Consider the following 17,851-nt stretch of genomic DNA (forward strand, 5'->3'; position numbering starts at 1 on the left):
GACCCTCCGGGTTCGCTGTTTCCGAGCATCCCTAAACATAGCCCTAGCCGTCATCGGAGACGAGTGAAAAATGAGGCCCCAGGAAACGCGTTCCGAGCCCTTTTCGCCAATTCAAAAGTGCCCCCAAAGGAAGGCTTTGGGTACAAGAGAACTCCCCAGGGGAGCCTTTACGCAGCCCCACATGCATCTGGACCCTCCGGGTTCGCTGTTTCCGAGCATCCCTAAACATAGCCCTAGCCAGCATCGAAGACGACTGAAAAATCAGGCCCCAGTACTTGCGTTGCGAGACCCTTTCGCCCATCCAAAAGTGCCCCCAAAGGAAGGCTTTGGGTACATCTGAAGTTACCAGGGGAGCCTTCACGCAGCCCCACATGCAACTGGACCCTCCGGGTTCGCTGTTTCCGAGCATCCCTAAACATAGCCCTAGCCGTCATCGGAGACGAGCGAAAAATCAGGCCACAGGAAATGCTTTCCGAGTCCTTTTCACCAATCCAAAAGTGCCCCCAAAGGAAGGCTTTGGGTACAAGTGAACTCCCCAGGGGAGCCTTTACGCAGCCCCACATGCAACTGGACCCTCTGGGTTCGCTGTTTCCGAGCATCCCTAAATATATTCCTAGCCGTCATCGAAGACGACTGAAAAATCAGGCCCCAGGAAATGCATTCCGAGCCCCTTTGGACCATCCAAAAGTGCCCCCAAAGGAAGGCTTTGGGTACAAGAGAACTCCCCAGGGGAGCCTTTATGCAGCCCCACATGCAACTGGACCCTCCGGGTTCGCTGTTCCCGAGCATCTATAAACATAGCCCTAGCCGGCATGGGAGTAGACTGAAAAACCGGGCCTCAGGAAATGCGTTGCAAGCCCCTTTGGACCATCCAAAAGTGTCACCAAAGGAAGGCTTTGGGTACAAGAGAACTCCCCAGGGGAGCCTTTACGCAGCCCCACATGCAACTGGACCCTCCGGGTTCACTGTTTCCGAGCATCCCTAAACATAGCCCTAGCCGGCATGGGAGTAGACTGAAAAACCGGGCCTCAGGAAATGCGTTGCAAGCCCCTTTGGACCATCCAAAAGTGCCCCCAAAGGAAGGCTTTGGGTACATCTGAAGTTCCCAGGGGAGCCTTTACGCAGCCCCACATGCAACTGGACCCTCCGGGTTCGCTGTTTCCGAGCATCCCTAAACATAGCCCTAGCCGTCATCGGAGACGAGTGAAAAATCAGGCCCCAGGAAACGCGTTCCGAGCCCTTTTCGCCAATTCAAAAGTGCCCCCAAAGGAAAGCTTTGGGTACAAGTGAACTCCCCAGGGGAGCCTTTACGCAGCCCCACATGCATCTGGACCCTCCGGGTTCGCTGTTTCCGAGCATCCCTAAACATAGCCCTAGCCAGCATCGAAGACGACTGAAAAATCAGGCCCCAGTACTTGCGTTGCGAGACCCTTTCGCCCATCCAAAAGTGCCCCCAAAGGAAGGCTTTGGGTACATCTGAAGTTACCAGGGGAGCCTTCACGCAGCCCCACATGCAACTGGACCCTCCGGGTTCGCTGTTTCCGAGCATCCCTAAACATAGCCCTAGCCGTCATCGGAGACGAGCGAAAAATCAGGCCACAGGAAATGCTTTCCGAGTCCTTTTCACCAATCCAAAAGTGCCCCCAAAGGAAGGCTTTGGGTACAAGTGAACTCCCCAGGGGAGCCTTTACGCAGCCCCACATGCAACTGGACCCTCTGGGTTCGCTGTTTCCGAGCATCCCTAAATATATTCCTAGCCGTCATCGAAGACGACTGAAAAATCAGGCCCCAGGAAATGCGTTGCGAGCCCCTTTGGACCATCCAAAAGTGCCCCCAAAGGAAGGCTTTGGGTACAAGAGAACTCCCCAGGGGAGCCTTTATGCAGCCCCACATGCAACTGGACCCTCCGGGTTCGCTGTTCCCGAGCATCCCTAAACATAGCCCTAGCCGGCATGGGAGTAGACTGAAAAACCGGGCCTCAGGAAATGCGTTGCAAGCCCCTTTGGACCATCCAAAAGTGTCACCAAAGGAAGGCTTTGGGTACAAGAGAACTCCCCAGGGGAGCCTTTACGCAGCCCCACATGCAACTGGACCCTCCGGGTTCACTGTTTCCGAGCATCCCTAAACGTAGCCCTAGCCGGCATCGAAGACGACTGAAAAATCAGGCCCCAGGAAACCCGTTGCGAGACCCTTTCGCCCATCCAAAAGTGCCCCCAAAGGAAGGCTTCGGGTACATCTGAAGTTCCCAGGGGAGCCTTTACGCAGCCGCATATGCAACTGGACCCTCTGGGTTCGCTGTTTCCGAGCATCCCTAAACATAGCCCTAGCCGACTTCGGAGACGAGTGAAAAATCAGGCCCCAGGAAATGCGTTCCGAGCCCCTTTGGACCATCCAAAAGTGCCCCCAAAGGAAGGCTTTGGGTACAAGTGAACTCCCCAGGGGAGCCTTTACGCAGCCCCACATGCAACTGGACCCTCCGGGTTCGCTGTTTCCAAGCATCCCAAAACATATCCCTAGCCGTCATCGGAGAAGACTGAAAAATCAGGCCCCAGGAAATGCGTTCCGAGTCCTTTTCGCCAATTCAAAAGTGCCCCCAAAGGAAGGCTTTGGGTACAAGAGAACTCCCCAGGGGAGACTTTACGCAGCCCCACATGCAACTGGACCCTCCGGGTTCTCTGTTTCCGAGCATCCCTAAACATAGCCCTAGCTGTAATTGGAGTAGACTGAAAAACCGAGCCTCAGGAAATGCTTTGCAAGCCCCTTTGGACCATCCAAAAGTGCCCCCAAAGGAAGGCTTTGGGTACAAGTGAACTCCCCAGGGGAGCCTTTACGCAGCCCCACATGCATCTGGACCCTCCGGGTTCGCTGCTTCCGAGCATCCCTAAACATAGCCCTAGCCGGCATCGAAGACGACTGAAAAATCAGGCCCCAGGAAACGCATTGCGAGACCCTTTCGCCCATCCAAAAGTGTCACCAAAGGAAGGCTTTTGGTACATCTGAAGTTCCCAGGGGAGCCTTTACGCAGCCCCACATGCAACTGGACCATCCGGGTTCGCTGTTTCCGAGCATCCCTAAACATAGCCCTAGCAGTCTTCGGAGACGAGTGAAAAATCAGGCCACAGGAAATGCGTTCCGAGTCCTTTTCGCCAATCCAAAAGTGCCCCCAAAGGAAGGCTTTGGGTACAAGTGAACTCCCCAGGGGAGCCTTTACGCAGCCACACATGCAACTGGACCCTCCGGGTTCGCTGTTCCTGAGCAAACCTAAACGTAGCCCTAGCCGTCATCGGAGACTAGTGAAAAATCAGGCCCCAGGAAATGCGTTCCGAGCCCCTTTGGACCATCCAAATGTGCCCCCAAAGGAAGGCTTTGGGTACAAGTGAACTCCCCAGGGGAGCCTTTACGCAGCCCCACATGCAACTGGACCCTCCGGGTTCGCTGTTTCCAAGCATCCCTAAACATAGCCCTAGCCGTCATCGGAGAAGACTGAAAAATCAGGCCCGAGGAAATGCGTTCCGAGCCCTTTTCGCCAATTCAAAAGTGCCCCCAAAGGAAAGCTTTGGGTACAAGAGAACTCCCCAGGGGAGCCTTTACGCAGCCCCACATGCAACTGGACCCTCCGGGTTCGCTGTTTCCCAGCATCCTTAAACATAGCCCTAGCCGGCATCGAAGACGACTGAAAAATCAGGCCCCAGGATTTGCGTTGCGAGACCCTTTCGCCCATCCAAAAGTGCCCCCAAAGGAAGGCTTTGCTTACATCTGAAGTTACCAGGGGAGCCTTTACGCAGCCCCACATGAAACTGGACCCTCCGAGTTTGCTGTTTCCGAGCATCCCTAAACATAGCCCTAGTCGTCATTGGAGACGAGTGAAAAATCAGGCCCCAGGAAATGCGTTCCGAGTCCTTTTCGCCCATCCAAAAGTGCCCCCAAAGGAAGGCTTTGGGTACAAGTGAACTCCCCAGGGGAGCCTTTACGCAGCCCCACATACAACTGGACCCTCCGGGTTCGCTGTTTCCGAGCATCCCTAAACATAGCCCTAGCCGTCATTTGAGACGACTGAAAAATCAGGCCCCAGGAAACGCGTTGCGAGACCCTTTCGCCCATCCAAAAGTGCCCCCAAAGGAAGGCTTTGGGTACATCTGAAGTTCTCAGGGGAGCCTTTACGCAGCCGCATATGCAACTGGACCCTCTGGGTTCGCTGTTTCCAAGCATCCCTAAACATAGCCCTAGCCGACTTCGGAGACGAGTGAAAAATCAGGCCCCAGGAAATGTGTTCCGAGCCCCTTTGGACCATCCAAAAGTGCCCCCAAAGGAAGGCTTTGGGTACAAGTGAACTCCCCAGGGGAGCCTTTACGCAGCCCCACATGCAACTGGACCTTCCGTGTTCGCTGTTTCCAAGCATCCCAAAACATATCCCTAGCCGTCATCGGAGAAGACTGAAAAATCAGGCCCCAGGAAATGCGTTCCGAGTTCTTTTCGCCAATCAAAAATTGCCCCCAAAGGAAGGCTTTGGGTACAAGAGAACTCCCCAGGGGAGCCTTTACGCAGCCCCACATGCAACTGGACCCTCCGGGTTCGCTGTTTCCGTACATCCCTAAACATAGCCCTAGCCGGCATGGGAGTAGATTGAAAAACCGAGCCTCAGGAAATGCTTTGCAAGCCCCTTTGGACCATCCAAAAGTGCCCCCAAAGGAAGGCTTTGGGTACATCTGAAGTTCCCAGGGGAGCCTTTACACAGCCCCACATGCAACTGGACCCTCCGGGTTCGCTGTTTCCGAGCATCCCTAAACATATCACTAGCCATCATCGAAGACGACTGAAAAATCAGGCCCCAGGAAATGCATTGCGGGCCCCTATGTACCATCCAAAAGTGCCCCCAAAGGAAGGCTTTGGGTACAAGAGAACTCCCCAGGGGAGCCTTTATGCAGCCCCACATGCAACTGGACCCTCCGGGTTCGCTGTTTCCGAGCATCCCTAAACATAGCCCTAGCCGTCATCGGAGACGAGTGAAAAATCAGGCCCCAGGAAACGCGTTCCGAGCCCTTTTCTCCAATTCAAAGTGCCCCCAAAGGAAGGCTTTGGGTACAAGAGAACTCCCCAGGGGAGCCTTTACGCAGCCCCACATGCAACTGGACCCTCTGTGTTCGCTGTTTCCGAGCATCCCTAAACATAGCCCTAGCCGGCATGGGAGTAGACTGAAAAACCGGGCCTCAGGAAATGCGTTGCAAGCCCCTTTGGACCATCCAAAAGTGTCACCAAAGGAAGGCTTTGGGTACAAGAGAACTCTCCAGGGGAGCCTTTACGCAGCCCCACATGCAACTGGACCCTCCGGGTTCGCTGTTTTTTTTTGAGCATCCCTAAACATAGCCCTAGCCGTCATCGAAGACGACTTAAAAATCAGGCCCCAGGAAATGCGTTGCGAGACCCTTTCGCCCATCCAAAAGTGTCACCAAAGGAAGGCTTTGGGTACATCTGAAGTTCCCCGGGGACGCTTTACGCAGCCCCATATGCAACTGGACCCTCCGGGTTCGCTGTTTCCGAGCATCCCTAAACATAGCCCTAGCCGTCTTCGGAGACGAGTGAAAAATCAGGCCCCACGAAATGCGTTGCGAGCCCATTTCGGCAATCCAAAAGTGCCCCCAAAGGAAGGCTTTGGGTACAAGAGAACTCCCCAGGGGAGCCTTTACGCAGCCCCACATGCAACTGGACCCTCCAGGTTCGCTGTTTCCGAGCATCCCTAAATATAACCCCTGCCGGCATCGAAGACGACTGAAAAATCAGGCCCCAGGAAATGCGTTCCGAGCCCTTTTCGCCAATCCAAAAGTGCCCCCAAAGGAAGGCTTTGGGTACAAGAGAACTCCCCAGGGGAGCCTTTACGCAGCCCCACATGCAACTGGACCCTCCGGGTTCGCTGTTTCCGAGCATCCCTAAACATAGCCCTAGCCGGCATCGAAGACGACTGAAAAATCAGGCCCCAGGAAACGCGTTGTGAGACCCTTTCGCCCATCCAAAAGTGCCCCCAAAGGAAGGCTTTTGGTACAAGTGAACTCCCCAGGGGAGCCTTTACGCAGCCCCACATGCAACTGGACCCTCCGGGTTTGCTGTTTCCGAGCATCCCTAAACATAACCCTAGCCGTCATCGGAGACGACTGAAAAATCAGGCCACAGGAAATGCGTTCCGAGCCCTTTTCGCCAATCCAAAAGTGCCCCCAAAGGAAGGCTTTGGGTACAATAGAACTCCCCAGGGGAGCCTTTACGCAGCCCCACATGCAACTGGACCCTCCGGGTTCGCTCTTTCCGAGCAACCCTAAATATAGCCCTAGCCGGCATGGGATTAGACTGAAAAACCGGGCCTCAGGAAATGCGTTGCAAGCCCCTTTGGACCTTTCAAAAGTGTCACCAAAGGAAGGCTTTGGGTACAAGAGAAATCCCCAGGGGAGCCTTTACGCAGCCCCACATGCAACTGGACCCTCCGGGTTCGCTGTTCCTGAGCAAACCTAAACGTAGCCCTAGCCGGCATCGAAGACGACTGAAAAATCCGGCCCCAGGAAATGCGTTCCGAGCCCCTTTGGACCATCCAAAAGTGCCCCCAAAGGAAGGCTTTGGGTACAAGTGAACTCCCCAGGGGAGCCTTTACGCAGCCCCACATGCAACTGGACCCTCTGGGTTCGCTGTTTCCGAGCATCCCTAAACATAACCCTAGCCGGCATCGAAGACGACTGGAAAATCAGGCCCCAGGAAATGCGTTGCGAGCCCCTATGTACCATCCAAAAGTGCCCCAAAAGGAAGGCTTTGGGTACAAGAGAACTCCCCAGGGGAGCCTTTACGCAGCCCCACATGCAACTGGACCCTCCGGATTCGCTGTTTCCGAGCATCCCTAAACATAGCCCTAGCCGGCATCGAAGACGACTTAAAAATCAGGCCCCAGGAAATGCGTTGCGAGACCCTTTCGCCCATCCAAATGTGTCACCAAAGGAAGGCTTTGGGTACATCTGAAGTTCCCCGGGGACGCTTTACGCAGCCCCATATGCAACTGGACCCTCCGGGTTCGCTGTTTCCGAGCATCCCTAAACATAGCCCTAGCCGTCTTCGGAGACGAGTGAAAAATCAGGCCCCAGGAAATGCGTTCCGAGTCCTTTTCGCCAATCCAAAAGTGCCCCCAAAGGAAGGCTTTGGGTACAAGTGAACTCCACAGGGGAGCCTTTATGCAGCCCCACATGCAACTGGACCCTCCGGGTTCGCTGTTCCCGAGCATCCCTAAACATAGCCCTAGCTGGCATGGGAGTAGACTGAAAAACCGAGCCTAAGGAAATGCTTTGCAAGCCCCTTTCGCCCATCCAAAAGTGCCCCCAAAGGAAGGCTTTGGGTACAAGAGAACTCCCCAGGGGAGCCTTTACGCAGCCCCACATGCAACTGGACCCTCCGGGTTCGCTGTTTCCGAGCATCCCTAAACATAGCCCTAGCCGGCATCGAAGACGACTGAAAAATCAGGCCCCAGGAAATGCGTTCCAAGTCCTTTTCGCCCATCCAAATGTGCCCCCAAAGGAAGGCTTGGGGTACATCTGAAGTTCCCAGGGGAGCCATTGCGCAGCCCCACATGCAACTGGACCCTCCGGGTTCGCTGTTTCCGAGCATCCCTAAACATAGCCCTAGCCGTCTTCGGAGACGACTGAAAAATTAGGCCACAGGAAATGCGTTCCGAGTCCTTTTCACCCATTCAAAAGTGCCCCCAAAGGAAGGCTTTGGGTACAAGTGAACTCCCCAGGGGAGCCTTTACGCAGCCCCACATGCAACTGGACCCTCCGGGTTCGCTGTTTCCAAGCATCCCTAAACATAGCCCTAGCCGGCATCGAAGACGACTGAAAAATCAGGCCCCAGGAAATGCGTTGCGAGTCCCTATTTACCATCCAAAAGTGCCCCCAAAGGAATGGTTTGGGTACAAGAGAACTCCCCAGGGGAGCCTTTACGCAGCCCCACATGCAACTGGACCCTCCGGGTTCGCTGTTTCCGAGCATCCCTAAACATAGCCCTAGCCGGCATCGAAGACGACTGAAAAATCAGGCCCCAGGAAATGCGTTGCGAGACCCTTTCGCCCATCCAAAAGTGCCCCCAAAGGAAGGCTTTGGGTACATCTGAAGTTCCCAGGGGAGCCTTTACGGAGCCCCATATGCAACTGGACCCTCCGGGTTCGCTGTTTCCGAGCATCCCTAAACATAGCCCTAGCCGTCATCGGAGACGAGTGAAAAATCAGGCCCCAGAAAACGCGTTCCGAGCCCTTTTCGCCCATTCAAAAGTGCCCCCAAAGGAAGGCTTTGGGTAAAACTGAAGTTCCCAGGGGAGCCTTTACGCAGCCCCACATGCAACTGGACCCTCCGGGTTCGCTGTTTCCGAGCATCCCTAAACATAGCCCTAGCCGGCATCGAAGACGACTGAAAAATCAGGCCCCAGGAAATGCGTTCCGAGTCCTTTTCGCCCATCCAGATGTGCCCCCAAAGGAAGGCTTGGGGTACACCTGAAGTTCCCAGGGGAGCCATTGCGCAGCCCCACATGCAACTGGACCCTCCGGGTTCGCTGTTTCCGAGCATCCCTAAACATAGCCCTAGCCGTCTTTGGAGACGACTGAAAAATCAGGCCACAGGAACTGCGTTCCGAGTCCTTTTCACCCATTCAAAAGTGCCCCCAAAGGAAGGCTTTGGGTACAAGTGAACTCCCCAGGGGAGCCTATACGCAGCCCCACATGCAACTTGACCCTCCGGGTTCGCTGTTTCCGAGCATCCCTAAACATAGCCCTAGCCGGCATCGAAGACGAGTGAAAAATCAGGCCCCAGGAAACGCGTTGCAAGCCCTTTTGGACCATACAAAAGTGTCACCAAAGGAAGGCTGTGGGAACAAGTGAACTCCCCAGGGGAGCCTATACGCAGCCCCACATGCAACTGGACCCTCCGGGTTCGCTGTTCCCGAGCATCCCTAAACATAGCCCTAGCTGGCATGGGAGTAGACTGAAAAACCGAGCCTAAGGAAATGCTTTGCAAGCCCCTTTCGCCCATCCAAAAGTGCCCCCAAAGGAAGGCTTTGGGTACAAGAGAACTCCCCAGGGGAGCCTTTACGCAGCCCCACATGCAACTGGACCCTCCGGGTTCGCTGTTTCCGAGCATCCCTAAACATAGCCCTAGCCGGCATCGAAGACGACTGAAAAATCAGGCCCCAGGAAATGCGTTCCAAGTCCTTTTCGCCCATCCAAATGTGCCCCCAAAGGAAGGCTTGGGGTACATCTGAAGTTCCCAGGGGAGCCATTGCGCAGCCCCACATGCAACTGGACCCTCCGGGTTCGCTGTTTCCGAGCATCCCTAAACATAGCCCTAGCCGTCTTCGGAGACGACTGAAAAATTAGGCCACAGGAAATGCGTTCCGAGTCCTTTTCACCCATTCAAAAGTGCCCCCAAAGGAAGGCTTTGGGTACAAGTGAACTCCCCAGGGGAGCCTTTACGCAGCCCCACATGCAACTGGACCCTCCGGGTTCGCTGTTTCCAAGCATCCCTAAACATAGCCCTAGCCGGCATCGAAGACGACTGAAAAATCAGGCCCCAGGAAATGCGTTGCGAGTCCCTATTTACCATCCAAAAGTGCCCCCAAAGGAATGGTTTGGGTACAAGAGAACTCCCCAGGGGAGCCTTTACGCAGCCCCACATGCAACTGGACCCTCCGGGTTCGCTGTTTCCGAGCATCCCTAAACATAGCCCTAGCCGGCATCGAAGACGACTGAAAAATCAGGCCCCAGGAAATGCGTTGCGAGACCCTTTCGCCCATCCAAAAGTGCCCCCAAAGGAAGGCTTTGGGTACATCTGAAGTTCCCAGGGGAGCCTTTACGGAGCCCCATATGCAACTGGACCCTCCGGGTTCGCTGTTTCCGAGCATCCCTAAACATAGCCCTAGCCGTCATCGGAGACGAGTGAAAAATCAGGCCCCAGAAAACGCGTTCCGAGCCCTTTTCGCCCATTCAAAAGTGCCCCCAAAGGAAGGCTTTGGGTAAAACTGAAGTTCCCAGGGGAGCCTTTACGCAGCCCCACATGCAACTGGACCCTCCGGGTTCGCTGTTTCCGAGCATCCCTAAACATAGCCCTAGCCGGCATCGAAGACGACTGAAAAATCAGGCCCCAGGAAATGCGTTCCGAGTCCTTTTCGCCCATCCAGATGTGCCCCCAAAGGAAGGCTTGGGGTACACCTGAAGTTCCCAGGGGAGCCATTGCGCAGCCCCACATGCAACTGGACCCTCCGGGTTCGCTGTTTCCGAGCATCCCTAAACATAGCCCTAGCCGTCTTTGGAGACGACTGAAAAATCAGGCCACAGGAACTGCGTTCCGAGTCCTTTTCACCCATTCAAAAGTGCCCCCAAAGGAAGGCTTTGGGTACAAGTGAACTCCCCAGGGGAGCCTATACGCAGCCCCACATGCAACTTGACCCTCCGGGTTCGCTGTTTCCGAGCATCCCTAAACATAGCCCTAGCCGGCATCGAAGACGAGTGAAAAATCAGGCCCCAGGAAACGCGTTGCAAGCCCTTTTGGACCATACAAAAGTGTCACCAAAGGAAGGCTGTGGGAACAAGTGAACTCCCCAGGGGAGCCTATACGCAGCCCCACATGCAACTTGACCCTCCGGGTTCGCTGTTTCCGAGCATCCCTAAACATAGCCCTAGCCGGCATCGAAGACGACTTAAAAATCAGGCCCCAGGAAATGCGTTGCGAGTCCCTATGTACCATCCAAAAGTGCCCCCAAAGGAAGGCTTTGGGTACATCTGAAGTTCCCAGGGGAGCCTTTACGGAGCCCCACATGCAACTGGACCCTCTGGGTTCGCTGTTTCCGAGCATCCCTAAACATAGCCCTAGCCGTCTTTGGAGACGACTGAAAAATCAGGCCACAGGAACTGCGTTCCGAGTCCTTTTCACCCATTCAAAAGTGCCCCCAAAGGAAGGCTTTGGGTACAAGTGAACTCCCCAGGGGAGCCTATACGCAGCCCCACATGCAACTGGACCCTCCGGGTTCGCTGTTTCCGAGCATCCCTAAACATAGCCCTAGCCGGCATCGAAGACGAGTGAAAAATCAGGCCCCAGGAAACGCGTTGCAAGCCCTTTTGGACCATACAAAAGTGTCACCAAAGGAAGGCTGTGGGAACAAGTGAACTCCCCAGGGGAGCCTATACGCAGCCCCACATGCAACTTGACCCTCCGGGTTCGCTGTTTCCGAGCATCCCTAAACATAGCCCTAGCCGGCATCGAAGACGACTTAAAAATCAGGCCCCAGGAAATGCGTTGCGAGTCCCTATGTACCATCCAAAAGTGCCCCCAAAGGAAGGGTTTGGGTACATCTGAAGTTCCCAGGGGAGCCTTTACGGAGCCCCACATGCAACTGGACCCTCTGGGTTCGCTGTTTCCGAGCATCCCTAAACATAGCCCTAGCCGTCATCGGAGACGAGTGAAAAATCAGGCCCCAGGAAACGCGTTCCGAGCCCTTTTCGCCCATTCAAAAGTGCCCCCAAAGGAAGGCTTTGGGTAAAAGAGAACTCCCCAGGGGAGCCTTTACGCAGCCCCACATACAACTGGACCCTCCGGGTTCGCTGTTTCCGAGCATCCCTAAACATAACCCTAGCTGGCATGAGAGTAGACTGAAAAACCGAGCTTCACGAAATGCTTTGCAAGCCCTTTTGGACCATCCAAAAGTGCCCCCAAAGGAAGGCTTTGGGTACAACTGAAGTTCCCAGGGGAGCCTTTACGCAGCCCCACATGCAACTGGACCCTCCGGGTTCGCTGTTTCCGAGCATCCCTAAACATAGCCCTAGCCGGCATCAAAGACGACTGAAAAATCAGGCCCCAGGAAATGCGTTGCGAACCCCTTTGGACCATCCAAAAGTGCCCCCAAAGGAAGGCTTTGGGTACAAGAGAACTCCCCAGGGGAGCCTTTATGCAGCCCCACATGCAACTGGACCCTCCGGGTTCGCTGTTTCCGAGCATCCCTAAACATAGCCCTAGCCGGCATGGGAGTAGACTGAAAAAGCGGGCCCATGGAAACGCGTTGCGAGACCCTTTCGCCCATCCAAAAGTGCCCCCAAAGGAAGGCTTTGGGTACAAGAGAACTCCCCAGGGGAGCCTTTACGCAGCCCCACATGCAACAGGAGCCTCCGGGTTCGCTGTTTCCGAGCATCCCTAAACATAGCCCTAGCCGTCATCGGAGACGAGTGAAAAATCAGGCCCCAGGAAACGCGTTCCGAGCCCTTTTCGCCAATTCAAAAGTGCCCCCAAAGGAAAGCCTTGGGTACAAGAGAACTCCCCAGGGGAGCCTTTGCGCAGCCCCACATGCAACTGGACCCTCCGGGCTCGCTGTTTCTGAGCATCCCTAAACATAGCCCTAGCCGGCATCGAAGACGACTGAAAAATCCGCCCCAGGAAACGCGTTGCGAGACCCTTTCGCCATTCCAAAAGTGTCACTAAAGGAAGGATTTGGGTACATATGAAGTTCCCCGGGGAGCCTTTACGCAGCCCCATATGCAACTGGACCCCCCGGGTTTGCGGTTTCCGAGCATCCCTAAACATATCCCTAGCCGGCATCGAAGACGACTGAAAAATCTGGCCCCAGGAAACGCGTTGCGAGACCCTTTCGCCCATCCAAAAGTGCCCCCAAAGGAAGGCTTTGGGTACAAGAGAACTCCCCAGGGGAGCCTTTACGCAGCCCCACATGCAACTGGACCCTCCGGGTTCGCTGTTCCTGAGCAAACCTAAACGTATCCCTAGCCGTCATCGGAGACGAGTGAAAAATCAGGCCACAGGAAATGCGTTTCGAGCCCCTTTGGACCATCCAAAAGTGTCCCCAAAGGAAGGCTTTGGGTACAAGTGAACTCCCCAGGGGAGCCTTTACGCAGCCCCACATGCAACTAGACCCTCCGGGTTCGCTGTTTCCGAGCAACCCTAAACATAGCCCTAGCCGGCATCGAAGACGAGTGAAAAATCAGGCCCCAGGATACGCGTTTCGAGCTTTATCGCCCGTTCAAAAGTGCCCCCAAAGGAAAGCCTTGGGTACAAGAGCACTCCCCAGGGGAGCCTTTACGCAGCCCCACATACAACTGGACCCTCCGGGTTCGCTGTTTCCGAGCATCCCTAAACATAGCCCTAGCTGGCATGAGAGTAGACTGAAAAACCGAGCCTCAGGAAATGCTTTGCAAGCCCCTTTGGACCATCCAAAAGTGCCCCCAAAGGAAGGCTTTGGGTACAACTGATGTTCCCAGGGGAGCCTTTACGTAGCCCCACATGCAACTGGACCCTCCGGGTTCGCTGTTTCCGAGCATCCCTAAACATAGCCCTAGCCGGCATCGAAGACGACTGAAAAATCAGGCCCCAGGAAATGCGTTGCGAACCCCTTTGGACCATCCAAAAGTGCCCCCAAAGGAAGGCTTTGGGTACAAGAGAACTCCCCAGGGGAGCCTTTATGCAGCCCCACATGCAACTGGACCCTCCGGGTTCGCTGTTTCCGAGCATCCCTAAACATAGCCCTAGCCGGCATGGGAGTAGACTGAAAAACCGGGCCCATGGAAACGCGTTGCGAGACCCTTTCGCCCATCCAAAAGTGCCCCAAAAGGAAGGCTTTGGGTACAAGAGAACTCCCCAGGGGAGCCTTTACGCAGCCCCACATGCAACTGGACCCTCCGGGTTCGCTGTTTCCGAGCATCCCTAAACATAGCCCTAGCCGTCATCGGAGACGAGTGAAAAATCAGACCCCAGGAAACGCGTTGCGAGACCCTTTCGCCCATCCAAAAGTGTCACTAAAGGAAGGATTTGGGTACATCTGAAGTTCCCCGGGGAGCCTTTACGCAGCCCCATATGCAACTGGACCCCCCGGGTTCGCTGTTTCCGAGCATCCCTAAATATAGCCCTAGCCGTCTTCGGAGACGAGTGAAAAATCAGTCCCCAGGAAATGAGTTGCGAGCCGCTTTGGACCATCCAAAAGTGCCCCCAAAGGAAGGCTTTGGGTACAAGTGAACTCCCCAGGGGAGCCTTTATGCAGCCCCACATGCAACTGGACCCTCCGGGTTCGCTGTTTCCGAGCATCCCTAAACATAGCCCTAGCCGTCATCGGAGACGACTGAAAAATCAGGCCCCAGGAAATGCGTTCCGAGCCCTTTTCGCCAATCCAAAAGTGCCCCCAAAGGAAGGCTTTGGGTACAAGTGAACTCCCCAGGGGAGCCTTTACGCAGCCCCACATGCAACTGGACCCTCCGGGTTTGCTGTTTCCGAGCATCCCTAAACATAGCCCTAGCTGGCATGGGAGTAGACTGAAAAACCGGGCCTCAGGAAATGCGTTGCAAGCCCCTTTGGACCATCCAAAATTGTCACCAAAGGAAGGCTGTGGGTACAAGAGAACTCCCCAGGGGAGCCTTTACGCAGCCCCACATGCAACTGGACCCTCCGGGTTCGCTGTTTCCGAGCATCCCTAAACGTAGCCCTAGCCGGCATGGAAGACGACTGAAAAATCAGGCTCCAGGAAACGCGTTGCCAGACTCTTTCGCCCATCCAAAAGTGCCCCCAAAGGAAGGCGTTGGGTACATCTGAAGTTCCCCGGGGAGCCTTTACGCAGCCCCACATGCAACTGGACCCTCCGGGTTCGCTGTTTCCGAGCATCACTAAACATAGCCATAGCCGTCATCGAAGACGACTGAAAAATCAGGCCCTAGGAAACGCGTTGCGAGACCCTTTCGCCCATCCAAAAGTGCCCTCAAAGAAAGGCTTTGGGTACATCTGAAGTTCCCCAGGGAGCCTTTACGCAGCCCCACATGCAACTGGAACCTCCGGGTTTGCTGTTTCCGAGCATCCCTAAACATAGCCCTAGCCGGCATCGAAGACGACTGAAAAACCAGGCCCCTGGAAACGCGTTGCGAGACCCTTTCGCCCATCCAAAAGTGCCCCCAAAGGAAGGCTTTGGGTACAAGAGAACTCCCCAGGGGAGCCTTTACGCAGCCCCACATGCAACTGGACCCTCCGGGTTCGCTGTTTCCGAGCATCCCTAAACATAGCCCTAGCCGTCATCGGAGACGAGTGAAAAATCAGGCCACAGGAAATGCGTTCCGAGTCCTTTTCGCCAATCCAAAAGTGCCCCCAAAGGAAGGCTTTGGGTACAAGTGAACTCCCCAGGGGAGCCTTTACGCAGCCCCACATGCAACTGCACCCTCCGGGTTCGCTGTTTCCGAGCATCCCTAAACATAGCCCTAGCCGTCATCGGAGACGACAGAAAAATCAGGCCCCAGGAAATGCGTTGCGAGCCCTTTTCGCCAATCCAAAAGTGCCCCCAAAGGAAGGCTTTGGGTACAAGAGAACTCCCCAGGGGAGCCTTTACGCAGCCCCACATGCAACTGGACCTTCCAGGTTCGCTGTTCGTGAGCAAACCTAAACGTAGCCCTAGCCATCATTGGAGACGAGTGAAAAATCAGGCCCCAGGAAATGCGTTCCGAGCCCTTTTCGCCCATTCAAAAGTGCCCCCAAAGGAAGGCTTTGGGTACAAGTGAACTCCCCAGGGGAGCCTTTACGCAGCCCCACATGCAACTGGACCCTCCGGGTTCGCTGTTTCTGAGCATCCCTAAACATAGCCCTAGCCGGCATCGAAGACGACTGAAAAATCAGGCCCCAGGATACGCGTTGCGAGCTTTATCGCCCATTCAAAAGTGCCCCCAAAGGAAGGCGTTGGGTACAAGAGCACTCCCCAGGGGAGCCTTTACGCAGCCCCACATACAACTGGACCCTCCGGGTTCGCTGTTTCCGAGCATCCCTAAACATAGCCCTAGCTGGCATGAGAGTAGACTGAAAAACCGGGCCTCAGGAAATGCTTTGCAAGCCCCTTTGGACCATCCAAAAGTGCCCCCAAAGGAAGGCTTTGGGTACAACTGATGTTCCCAGGGGAGCCTTTACGTAGCCCCACATGCAACTGGACCCTCCGGGTTCGCTGTTTCCGAGCATCCCTAAACATAGCCCTAGCCGGCATCGAAGACGACTGAAAAATCAGGCCCCAGGAAATGCGATGCGAACCCCTTTGGACCATCCAAAAGTGCCCCCAAAGGAAGGCTTTGGGTACAAGAGAACTCCCCAGGGGAGCCTTTACGCAGCCCCACATGCAACTGGACCCTCCGGGTTCGCTGTTTCCGAGCATCCCTAAACATAGCCCTAGCCGTCATCGGAGACGAGTGAAAAATCAGACCCCAGGAAACGCGTTGCGAGACCCTTTCGCCCATCCAAAAGTGTCACTAAAGGAAGGATTTGGGTACATCTGAAGTTCCCCGGGGAGCCTTTACGCAGCCCCACATGCAACTGGACCCCCCGGGTTCGCTGTTTCCGAGCATCCGTAAATATAGCCCTAGCCGTCTTCGGAGACGAGTGAAAAATCAGTCCCCAGGAAATGAGTTGCGAGCCGCTTTGGACCATCCAAAAGTGCCCCCAAAGGAAGGCTTTGGGTACAAGTGAACTCCCCAGGGGAGCCTTTATGCAGCCCCACATGCAACTGGACCCTCCGGGTTCGCTGTTTCCGAGCATCCCTAAACATAGCCCTAGCCGTCATCGGAGACGACTGAAAAATCAGGCCCCAGGAAATGCGTTCCGAGCCCTTTTCGCCAATCCAAAAGTGCCCCCAAAGGAAGGCTTTGGGTACAAGTGAACTCCCCAGGGGAGCCTTTACGCAGCCCCACATGCAACTGGACCCTCCGGGTTTGCTGTTTCCGAGCATCCCTAAACATAGCCCTAGCTGGCATGGGAGTAGACTGAAAAACCGGGCCTCAGGAAATGCGTTGCAAGCCCCTTTGGACCATCCAAAATTGTCACCAAAGGAAGGCTGTGGGTACAAGAGAACTCCCCAGGGGAGCCTTTACGCAGCCCCACATGCAACTGGACCCTCCGGGTTCGCTGTTTCCGAGCATCCCTAAACGTAGCCCTAGCCGGCATGGAAGACGACTGAAAAATCAGGCTCCAGGAAACGCGTTGCCAGACTCTTTCGCCCATCCAAAAGTGCCCCCAAAGGAAGGCGTTGGGTACATCTGAAGTTCCCCGGGGAGCCTTTACGCAGCCCCACATGCAACTGGACCCTCCGGGTTCGCTGTTTCCGAGCATCACTAAACATAGCCCTAGCCGTCATCGAAGACGACTGAAAAATCAGGCCCTAGAAAACGCGTTGCGAGACCCTTTCGCCCATCCAAAAGTGCCCCCAAAGAAAGGCTTTGGGTACATCTGAAGTTCCCCGGGGAGCCTTTACGCAGCCCCACATGCAACTGGAACCTCCGGGTTTGCTGTTTCTGAGCATCCCTAAACATAGCCCTAGCCGGCATCGAAGACGACTGAAAAACCAGGCCCCTGGAAACGCGTTGCGAGACCCTTTCGCCCATCCAAAAGTGCCCCCAAAGGAAGGCTTTGGGTACAAGAGAACTCCCCAGGGGAGCCTTTACGCAGCCCCACATGCAACTGGACCCTCCGGGTTCGCTGTTTCCGAGCATCCCTAAACATAGCCCTAGCCGTCATCGGAGACGAGTGAAAAATCAGGCCACAGGAAATGCGTTCCGAGTCCTTTTCGCCAATCCAAAAGTGCCCCCAAAGGAAGGCTTTGGGTACAAGTGAACTCCCCAGGGGAGCCTTTACGCAGCCCCACATGCAACTGGACCCTCCGGGTTCGCTGTTTCCGAGCATCCCTAAACATAGCCCTAGCCGTCATCGGAGACGACAGAAAAATCAGGCCCCAGGAAATGCGTTCCGAGCCCTTTTCGCCCATTCAAAAGTGCCCCCAAAGGAAGGCGTTGGGTACAAGAGCACTCCCCAGGGGAGCCTTTACGCAGCCCCAC

The sequence above is a fragment of the Anas platyrhynchos genome, chromosome 22 (genome assembly GCF_047663525.1).
Source record: "Anas platyrhynchos isolate ZD024472 breed Pekin duck chromosome 22, IASCAAS_PekinDuck_T2T, whole genome shotgun sequence".
Classification (NCBI taxonomy): Eukaryota; Metazoa; Chordata; class Aves; order Anseriformes; family Anatidae; genus Anas; species Anas platyrhynchos.